Source organism: Sinohyriopsis cumingii, chromosome 8 (assembly GCF_028554795.1).
Source record: "Sinohyriopsis cumingii isolate HCF-2022 chromosome 8, ASM2855479v2, whole genome shotgun sequence".
In the NCBI taxonomy this organism is placed as follows: Eukaryota; Metazoa; Mollusca; class Bivalvia; order Unionida; family Unionidae; genus Sinohyriopsis; species Sinohyriopsis cumingii.
In genome coordinates, this window is record NC_142968.1 from 1,836,919 (window position 1) to 1,847,253 (window position 10,335).

Consider the following 10,335-nt stretch of genomic DNA (forward strand, 5'->3'; position numbering starts at 1 on the left):
CTAATAAATTATAAATATAGATCCTAACAGAAAGCCTGATTTGGGTTCTGTTTATGCGGGTATTTTATGTAACAGTGTCTTGATATCCAATGAATTAATTTCAACTTCCAAACTCCATACAAACTCAGCGGCGACTCTTATTATCATACCACAAATATGGCTTCTGATGACGTCATTCGGGAACTATCCATTATTAGTTTTACATTTACCTTTGAGACGAAAATTCCATAAAAAAAACTCGGTCATTAATGATGCGACGCTATAACTGCATTTAGGAAATATGTTTTGTTGAGAGAGGTAAGTCATACATAATCAAGCAATATTGTTTTATTTCTTCTTTTAATTTTGACCAGTTTCCACGGATAGAGCAATATTGATAGAATGTACACGCATTAATTAATATTTATGCTTGCCCGCTTATCTCGCGTGACGCTTATACATGAATCTGAAGTAGATACAATTGATTACGTAATGTTACCAGTGGTGTAGTGCCGTAGGTACGCGTGAGATCGGCGTACCCTTACATTTTGCGCGTTCCCTTATTATTTTTGCGCTCGCCATTGTCCTCCCCGCGTCTGAGTAATATGCGTTCCCTCACTTCTTTATTTAGCACTACACCACTGAACGTAACTGTTTACTTTTCAGGCCTTCTTATGTTTGTGAATCCAATTTTGTTCTTTCTCAAAATAGTTTACTGTCACATTCCACGATTGTTTTCGTACAGCAACATTAACAATGAAACCTATTCTAACGGACACAAGGTTCAAACAACTGTGATTTGTTTGTTGTTGAGTTTAATTATAGTAGCGTTCGCACAATTGTGCATGTGCCACTTTTTTCTGACTGCACCGCAGCCTGCTAGTTGTTCCTGGGGAAGGGGATGGTGCCACCTCCCCCAGGCTTTTATGGATTCAAGGAACCCTGATAGTTTGGCCTCAATCTGTGGGTCCATAAAGGTCCCTACAGTTGAATGGTTGGCTGTCATTAGTGGGAAGGAGAGCTCGGGAACGGTCCTGCTTGCTTTACATCGCTGGTTTCTTGTTGCATTTGCCTTTTTTTTTTCTTTTTTTTTTTTGAGATTTTTTTTTTCGAGATTTTTTTTTTCTTTTTTTTTTCCTCTTCAAAATGTTCTAAAAGGAGGGGGGATGTTCTATGCTGTTTATAGAGGTTCTTAGTAGATATCATGTATGAAGAGAGATTTTCAAGATTATTATGGTATTACTAGTCGAGGTGTTTAGGGTGTGTTTCCTACGTTATGTTATTTATAAGTTTTTAGATATTACCTCTTTAAGTTATTTATTAATTGATGTTTTTAGAGACTGAATGTTATTTATACTTTATTTAGCAAGAGACCGGAGTCCTAGCCGATTACACGGTTCGTTAAGGACATCTAGGACAGGAATCCTAGCTGATTACTAGGTTCGTTAAGGACATCTAGGGCATCCGATTTTGCGGTTTCCTTAGTTTTTTATAGGTGCTTCGTAAGTGAATTATTTTTTAATACTTTTATAAAATTGAATGATATGTTATGGTTTTTTATGTGGTGGCTTCTACATTTATTTAGCTAGTTACTGGGTCTTTTGGTTTTGTGGGGATAGTAATTATATTTTGTTCCTAAGTCCTGCTGAGTCTATGAATTGATTTATATTTTTATATGCTGATTGTTTATTTTTATTAGAGTCCATAAGTAACTCTGGGTATGTGTGTGGTAATCCAATCTCTTTTTGGTTTTTGATAAATATTTTCCGAGCGAGTTGATATTTTGGGCATATATTGAATACGTGGTGTAGATCTTCGGTGGTGTGGCAGTTAAAGCAGTTAATGGTTGCTGGTTTGGGTCCTATAAACCTTCCAAAACTGCTTGCTAGTTTAGTTTTTCCAGTTATTATCCTGTTTATGGTTTTCTGTTCTAAATAGGTACCCTTAGGTAGCTGTATGTTCCTATCTACGTTTTTTTGGGTTTCATGGTGATTTTTCCCTTTTGTGGAGGAGTTCCAAAAATCTTGCCATGTTTGGTCTATATATGTTTGTGCGAAGCTTATTGCTTCTGTAGAGCTATAGTTAAGTTTGATAGAGTTTTGATCTCCTAGTTTGGTTTTTGCAACTTTGTCTGCTGTTTCGTTGCCAGAGATTCCAATGTGCGACGGTATCCACATGAGCTCGACTAATTGATGTGCTGTGGTGATATCGTCGATTAATTGACATGCTCTATCGAGGAATTGTTCCCTAGAGTGTGTATTGCGATTTTGGATCGATTTGATAACGCTTAGGGAATCGCTTATAATGACTGCTTTAGGTATTTGGTTGTCTTTGATCCATTGTAGTGATTCAAGTATAGCCCAGAATTCAGTGGTGTAAATGGAGCAATAGTCAGGTAATCTGGATCCCGTTTGTATATTGAATTCAGGGATGACTATTGCTGCTGCTGTTCTTGGTGGGTTGTTTGTTTTTGATCCATCGGTATATATTTTAACATAGTCCGGGTATTTTTGGTTGATTTCGTTTACCAGTACAGGTTTTAGTAAGTTTTCTTGTCCTTCTTTATTGCCTAATTTGGTAGCTTCAGTGTTAATCCTTGGTGGTTTTTGTAACCATGGTGATTTGTTCTGGTCTGTATTGTTTGTTACCTGTTTTTTTAGTAGAGGTATCTTTTCTCTTAGTTCAAGGATTACTTTGCCACTTGGTGTGGTGGGTATGATTTTGGGTTTGAAGACAACTTTACACTTATTTATAGCTATTTTGGTGGGATGGTTGTCTGGGTGAGTATCTAATCGAATGGAGTATCAGAGGAGCAGTTCTTGCCTACGTAATTTTAAGGGTAGTTCTCCTGTTAGTGTTTGTAGTTCTTCTAATGATGGTGAGGGGAGTATTCCTGTGTATAATAGTAAGGCTTTCCTTTGGATAGTGTCAAGTTTTTGTAGCATAGGTTGCTTAGCCAAGTTATATACTTGGCAACCGTAATCCAGTTTTGATCTAATTAGGCTTTTATATATCGTGAGGAGGGTTTCCTGGTTGGATCCCCAGTCAGTCCCTGTGATGTTCCTGAGTAAATTGAGATCTTTGTTACAATTCTGGGTGAGTTGTTCAATGTGCTGTTTCCATGTCAGGTGGTTGTCAAAGAACATTCCTAGGAATTTTACTATTGTTACGTATTTGATTAATTGATTTTGTATATAGAAGTTTGGATAGACTAGGTTGTTATTTCGTTTGGGGGTGAATATGATTGCCACAGTTTTTTCATGAGATATTTTGAAACCCCATTTGTCCGCCCATCTCCCTATGTTGTCTAGGCTCTGCTGGATTTCTTTAACTACTGTGTTATTGGCAGGATTTCCATTCCTCCATATGCCACTATCATCTGCAAATTGTGACAAGTTTATTTTTCTGGAGGCTACATTGAGGTCAAGGTCGTTTACCATTAGGTTAAATAGTAACGGACTTATTACACTGCCTTGCGGTGTTCCATTTTCAAGTGAAAATTCTTCCGAATGGGTGTTGCCTATTCTTGTGGTAATTTTCCGGCCTGTGAGGAAATCGCCAATCCAGTTGAACAAGCGTCCAGTTATTCCAAATTGGTTTAATTTGGCCATTAGTCCGTTGGTCCATACTAGGTCGAACGCTTTTTCTAGGTCTAAAAAAACCGCTGTGAGGTTGCGATCGGTTTTCCTATGTGCGTTAAAAGCGAGTTTGATGTCTGTTTCCAATCTGAGAAGTTGGTCAGTTGTGGACCGTTTTTTCCGAAAGCCACATTGATTTATGGAGAGTAGGTTATTGGTTTCTAGGTGGTGTTTTGACCTATTTGCGATTATTGTCTCCATTATTTTGCAAATATTGTTTGTAAGGGAGATGGGTCGGTACGAATTTATGTTGTTGGGATCTTTACCTAGCTTGGGGATTGGTATTACTATGGCCTGTTTCCATTTGGTGGGTAGTTGGCCTTTATCCCATATCCTATTAAAGAGTTTGATTACGGCTATTGTTATATTGATAGGTAGTTTTTTGCAGATAATGTAACCTAACTGATCCTTACCAGGGGATGTTTCGTTTTTGGATCGTAGGGCTATCTTCCATTCATGTACTGTGATGTCGCTATTTAGGTGAGATTCTTTTGTTCCTTGGTCTTGAAACATTTGAGGTTGGGTTCCCTCCATTAGTTTTTTGTGTTCTTGAAAGTTTTTGGTGTGATTATTGTTGCTACTCATGTTCGAAAAATGCTTCGCTAGGAGGTCTGCCTTATCTTTATTTGTTATGGCATTTTTAATTTTTGGGGCTGAGGTAGTTGCTTTCCCTTTTATGGCTTTATCTGTGATAATTAGGCCCAGTCCTATGGAAAGGCGAACGGGGCGATTCCCCGAGATACTCCGTAATGCAATTTTTTTTGCTTGGGGACCCGCGCTCATCGCTTGCTGCCTTGGGCCCCGCACATTCTAGGGAGGACCGGACCTGTTCATAATTTCATCCTATTTTTTTATAAATAATAGTAAATAATTCTTTATCAGCATACCCCTCTATATCATAGACAGAAAAGGCAAGCCTCTTTCGTCTCCGCTGATAAAAGCTACTTACACCCTGATGCTGGTTAGAGTAGTTCCCCTACAAAAGGCTATCATAGACTGGAGTGAAAACTCAACAGTTTTTCCCTACATGTTACACTTTCCGAGTGTCACGAGATGCCTATTTTCAAATCGATTATTTTTAACAAAGGTAGACAGACAGAATGCTCATTTTGCAAATTCGATGGAGGATGGATTGGCCCATATAGCCAGCGTACCTAGTTGGGGTACGTTCTTGCGGTGGTTAAACAAAAAATTGGTTTTTCGAACACAGGGCTTTGAATGATATCACTGTAGCAAGAAAATATCAGCATGTCTGAGAAAAGACGGGAGTGTGGTGGGCAGCTTTGGACACGCGACCTTGACCTTGGAAATTGAGTCACAATGCATTTTCTGACGTTGGATTCACAATGATTTGTTCTACCGTCCTTATATTCGTGATACCAATATGGGACAGAAAATTAGCATCCATTCTTTTAGCTAAGATATGGTTCGCAAAAATATTTTAATGGCATCGAAAAGTTGACGATTTTTTCAATATTTTGCATATTACACTCCCACACGCCGAAAATATGTATTGCCAATCTTGCCTATACGTCCCAACAGATGTGTATATGTGCGTGTGCGTGTGTGTGTATGTGTGTGTGTGTGTGTGTGTGTGTATGTGTGATTTTGGATTTTTAACGTTTGGTAGTTTATGGTGATGTCTAGCACTGGGGCATCTTGACGCAGTCATGTAGCATTATATCCCACTCAATCACATTATCCTGACACCAGGCCGACCAGTCTTAACACTAACCTCTTAATGCTGAACGCCAAGTGAGGAAACTGTTAGTACTATTTATGTAAGTCTTTGGTGTGACTTGGCTGAGGTTCTAACCCGCGACCTCCCGCTTCAGAGCTGGATGCTCTAACCACTTAGGCCACCGGAACTGTCTATAACTGAGATAGCCGCCATATAATTTCATGGGAAGTTTTTGCTTCTGGTTTTCTTAGTTTCCATAAAAAGGACTCTAACTAACATGTCTGGTGAATGTATTAATACTTATTACTAAAGACTGATGTCTTGTTTTTGTAAACACAGTGACAGTTTTGGTGACGAGGGCTCAGCTAAGCACGAGAGCTTTTTGTCGGCGAAACAAAATTTCTTTCAATGTGGTAAACTTTTATCTAAGAGACAAGCGAATCTGGAATAATGCAATAACTATATGCAATAACTATATACCGGCCATTTAATCAAGCTACCAACTAGTCAAGCAAACAAGATCTATAATTTAAAAAAACAAAAACAAAACAACGATTTATACAACGCTTAATAAACTTCCTTGAAAACGACTGTTACGAAACAGTGTTCACAATGCGTATTAATGTCACAAGGAAACAGTTGCTACTTAATACAAAGGTTTAAATGTCACTGTGTACTAAAGCAACCCAAAAGATGACGTAAATGTCTGATACCTAATTGTGTTGCACCTTATGATCCTTGTTTTATTTTATGGGTCGTTGTACGCTAAATAATAGTGCTTTGATTTTAATTGTAATAGCGGGAGGTAGAGAGAGGATGGCGTTTGCACATATCCATCGATCCATTTTCTTTATGTCTCGGCTAGTTCAATAATCCACGACTTAACTCCCCATTGCTGTGTCATTCGCAACTTTGAAGTCAGTCTTAAGGATTATACAGCGAACATTAAGTCGAGGCTAACGTTCGGATCACATCGCTTATTTACGATACGGGAATTGGCCGAGACGTTGTGAATAATGGAACTATATTTTTATTTTTTATTTTGCCTCTCAATCAATCTAAGGAACGATTAAAACATTGAAAATAGCCCAGATTTGGATTCTTTTTTAGCCGAGAAATTTCCGGCGAACAAAATGTATGATTCTTTTTCTCTGTAAATTGCTACTCTGATATACATCCGGATTATACTATTGTCTGGCAGAAGTAGCCGAGGTTGGTCCGAATGTACAGTTGTCGGTTGCTGGACGTTTCTCGTATTGATTTTCTGGACTGGTTCTGTTGATAAAGGATTAGTAAGCTAAATTATTAGTACAGGGAACCAAATGACACTAAACGGGATTGGTGTGTTTAATCTGTTGGTCATATCGGCTTCGAAGAGTTAAATGTGATGTGATGTGATTTTGATCTTTAACGTAGCTTTAACAATTTGTCAGTCATATCGCTATGATGTCTGAAATGTGCCAGTTTATAGTGATGTCTAACACTGGGGCATCATGCCACAGACATGTAGCATGATGTCCCACCCAGTCACATTATCCTGTCACCAGGCCGACCAGTCCTAACACTGACCTCGTAATGCTGAATGCCAAGCGACGCAGCTGTTAGTACCATTTTTGTAAGTCTCTGGTATGACTCGGCTGGGGATCGAACCCACGACCTCCCGTATCCGAGGCGGACTCTCTAACCAATAGGCCACCGGAGCGGTCGAAGAGTTAGAACGTATTGATTAGGAAGACAACCAAGCCGAAGCCCCTCATTGTAATGGATCTCAACGATCTTGTGATTCCCCCCCCCCCCCACGGAAAATGGGGATTACACGAAGGTGTGGAGTTGATTTCATATGTCTCGCCTACTTTATATCTGTGTAAACACGAAGCAAATTACTTGTATACAGAATAGATGATTTTGTTTAAAATAGATTATATCAGATGCTTTAACCTAAATGTGCAAAACAAGAGAAAGATGTTTATATCTGACAGCTCATTGTTTAGCGTCATTAACCTGAAAGTATTTCAGTAGTGAGTGAATCATGGGATTATAAATAACGATATTAAGATTGGGACTTGCTTCTTACGTTTATACGTTATACAGCTTTTAAAATGATCGGTATTTCTGTATGATGTGATAAAGAAACTAAAATTTCGATTTATTTAAATTTGTTGTTTCTTTATAAATAGATCATGTGTTCATCTGATGTCATAAATATAGTTTTTATTCTCTTGAGGAATAGAGGTCTAATGGAGGGGAAAAAATTATGATGCAGTGCATGTTTCAGTAGGATTAAAATCAATATATACTTTTAAAAATTGCTCGGATAATATTCTATTGACTTTGTAATTCACCATTCAAATTGCAGCTTTCACAATTCTGAAAGTGAAAAACGTCATTCGGAACAAGAACTAACAATAGCTCTTTCTAGCACGAAATTCAACTCTTTATCTGATAAACTACTAAAATAATGTGGGTCGGGAATTTCAAAGGTTAGCAGGGCATGAAATTTTATCGGTGTCTGTCAGATTCCCGTTATGTTCGAGATCACGATTTTAATCAGACTGGTACACGTGTTTAATCTATATCGTATGATGCACGTGTTCACTGTTTTTATTTTAGTCTTTATTAGAAAATAAGACATAAATAATAGTTGAATGCCACTGTTGTCTTGTATTCATACTTCCTCGGTCGACTGTTTAAGATAAATAAGTGTAAACTGGCTTGCTCTCACGTTTTTTTTTCCTTCAGTTATGGTTATTTGAAAAGTTTTAATTTCCAAACATTCATCTTAATGTTAAATGCCATTTGTGTCTGCCAATTGCATGGTGATAAGTACCTAATGGTCCAATGCACAAAATACCAGGACCATTGATTTGCTTCTTACTAGAGTTTGACTGCATACATATCTAGAAAATTATTTTCTTTACTTCCTTTATTATTATTTTTTTCATGTGGCAGGGTCGAATTGGGATCCATGGAGATGGACTGCACTCGCAGATGCGAGTCAATTCTCTTTATACCTAGCTGCATTCCTGAAGAAAGAAAACAACATCAAAGAAAAACATCATGCAAAGAACGATGTTTATTTTATTGGTATTGCTTCTTCCATCTTTATAACAACAGGAAATACATAGATGCGTGACAAAACTGTGAAATGAATCGTTGTAGTACCATATAGGACAGTTTGTACATCCGGGCATTTTAAGGCGATCCTTCATTTGGCCTGGCATTTACTTTGCTTTCATCCTTACAAACAATAATCAGCTTGTTGTTTTGCTGTTGACCGTACCAAATCAGTTATAGTGCGATAGCACAAAACTCAGTGAGAGCCATGAACTTTTATACATTTTATAAAGGTCACAAGTAAATGACCTGGTAAGAATTTCAGGCTATTACAGTATTTTTCTTTTCTTTTTCTTTTTCTAAATCACATTTTAAAGTGTTTGCTTACCTGTACTTTTGATAAAATCCTTTCTAACACCATTAAGTAAAAACTGCTTGAAGTGGATAATGCAAATGTCATTGCGTTTATATATCTGTCTGTAGGTTATCTGATAATATTTTTATACAATTAGATTATTTTGTAATTATTTCATTTTGTCATTTTTGTCATTTTATTTTCTCTTTTTTTCGGACAGCTATTATTGACGCTTGACTCGTACTAAAACTAAAATCACAATAGATTTGCAATATGGTAGGTATATTTTATATTCATATTTAAATGACAGGTTAAGATTTAAAGAACGTTACGGTATTATTTCAAAATTAAATCATTATTCAGTTTTCTTCTTCCAGACCATTGTTAGCTTGATTAAGCAAACCCCACCTGAAATAGGCAAAATAAATTTGATGTACATGTTTGTTTGTATATGTAGATTACCTGATTAGATTTCAATGCCATTATATTAAGTCTACACATTTTTCTTAAAATATTAATTATCTGGATTTCTTTTCTGTTGGTCTGCAGAGCAATCTACAAAAAAAACTACATGCGAGTTTTACGGAGAAAAAAATTCTGACTATTAAAAAAATGTCAACAGCCCAATATTAATTGGTGAAGTGAAATGTCTCAGGGTTGGGGCTTAGGGGTGATGGTTCGAGGCGCTCAGGGTCAGTATTCTTTAGTGGGGCCCCAACTTTGCTACCAAGAACAGTTTTACGCCAGTTGCCCTCTCCCACCCCACCCACGTAAAGTTTTTTTTATATAAAGAATTCCCTCGTTCCACTAAGGTGAGTGCCAAATACGATGAAGCGTGCGATGAAAAAAGTCGCAACTCCGGCGGGCACCCCATTCACCTGGCATAAGAGGGCAATTCCCCACCACCACCACCACCACCACCACTTCACCCCGCCACTGGCTAAATTTGGTATTCTTTCGTGAAGGAAACAATAAATGCACATATAAATATAACAAGGCAAATATATACCATTGATCTGTATGGTCCATTGAGGGATATACCATCCTATCATATGAGGTAGGAACCATTCCATCATATGGGGTATGTACGATTCCATCGTAAGTGGTTATGTACCATTCAATCATATGAGGTATGAACCATTCCATCATATGGGGTATGTACCATTCCGTCGCAGGGTTTTTTAACATTATATCATATGGGGTAAGTACCGTTCTATTGTATGGTGTATGCACCGTTCTATCAAAGGGGGTATGTACCCTTCCATCATGTGGGGTATGTACCATTCCATCGTCTGGAGTTACGTACCGTTCTATCATATGGGGTATGTACCGTTCAATCATATGGGGTATGTACCATTCCATCATATGGAATATGTACGATTCCGTCGTAGGGGGTTATGTACCATTCTCTCTTATGGGTTATGTACCGTCCTGTCCTATGGTTTGTATCGTTCTATCATTTAGGGTATGTACAGTTATATTATTTGGGGTATGTACAATTCCATCATATGGGGTATGTACCGTTCAATCATATGGGGTATGTACGATTCCGTCGTAGGGGGTTATGTACCGTTCTCTCTTATGGGTTATGTACCGTTCTGTCCTATGGTTTGTATCGTTCTATCATA

General features: G+C 37.8%; 1 long non-coding RNA gene across 1 annotated transcript in view; it reads left to right on the plus strand.

Moving 5' to 3' along the window:
* LOC149792856 (uncharacterized) overlaps positions 1-8,876 on the plus strand; it is a 32,808-nt gene extending 23,932 nt beyond the window's left edge. The window contains exon 2 of the long non-coding RNA XR_016422527.1: positions 8,248-8,876. This is a non-coding gene — a long non-coding RNA (uncharacterized LOC149792856). The remainder of the gene's footprint in view (positions 1-8,247) is intronic.
* Positions 8,877-10,335: the final 1,459 nt, after the last annotated feature.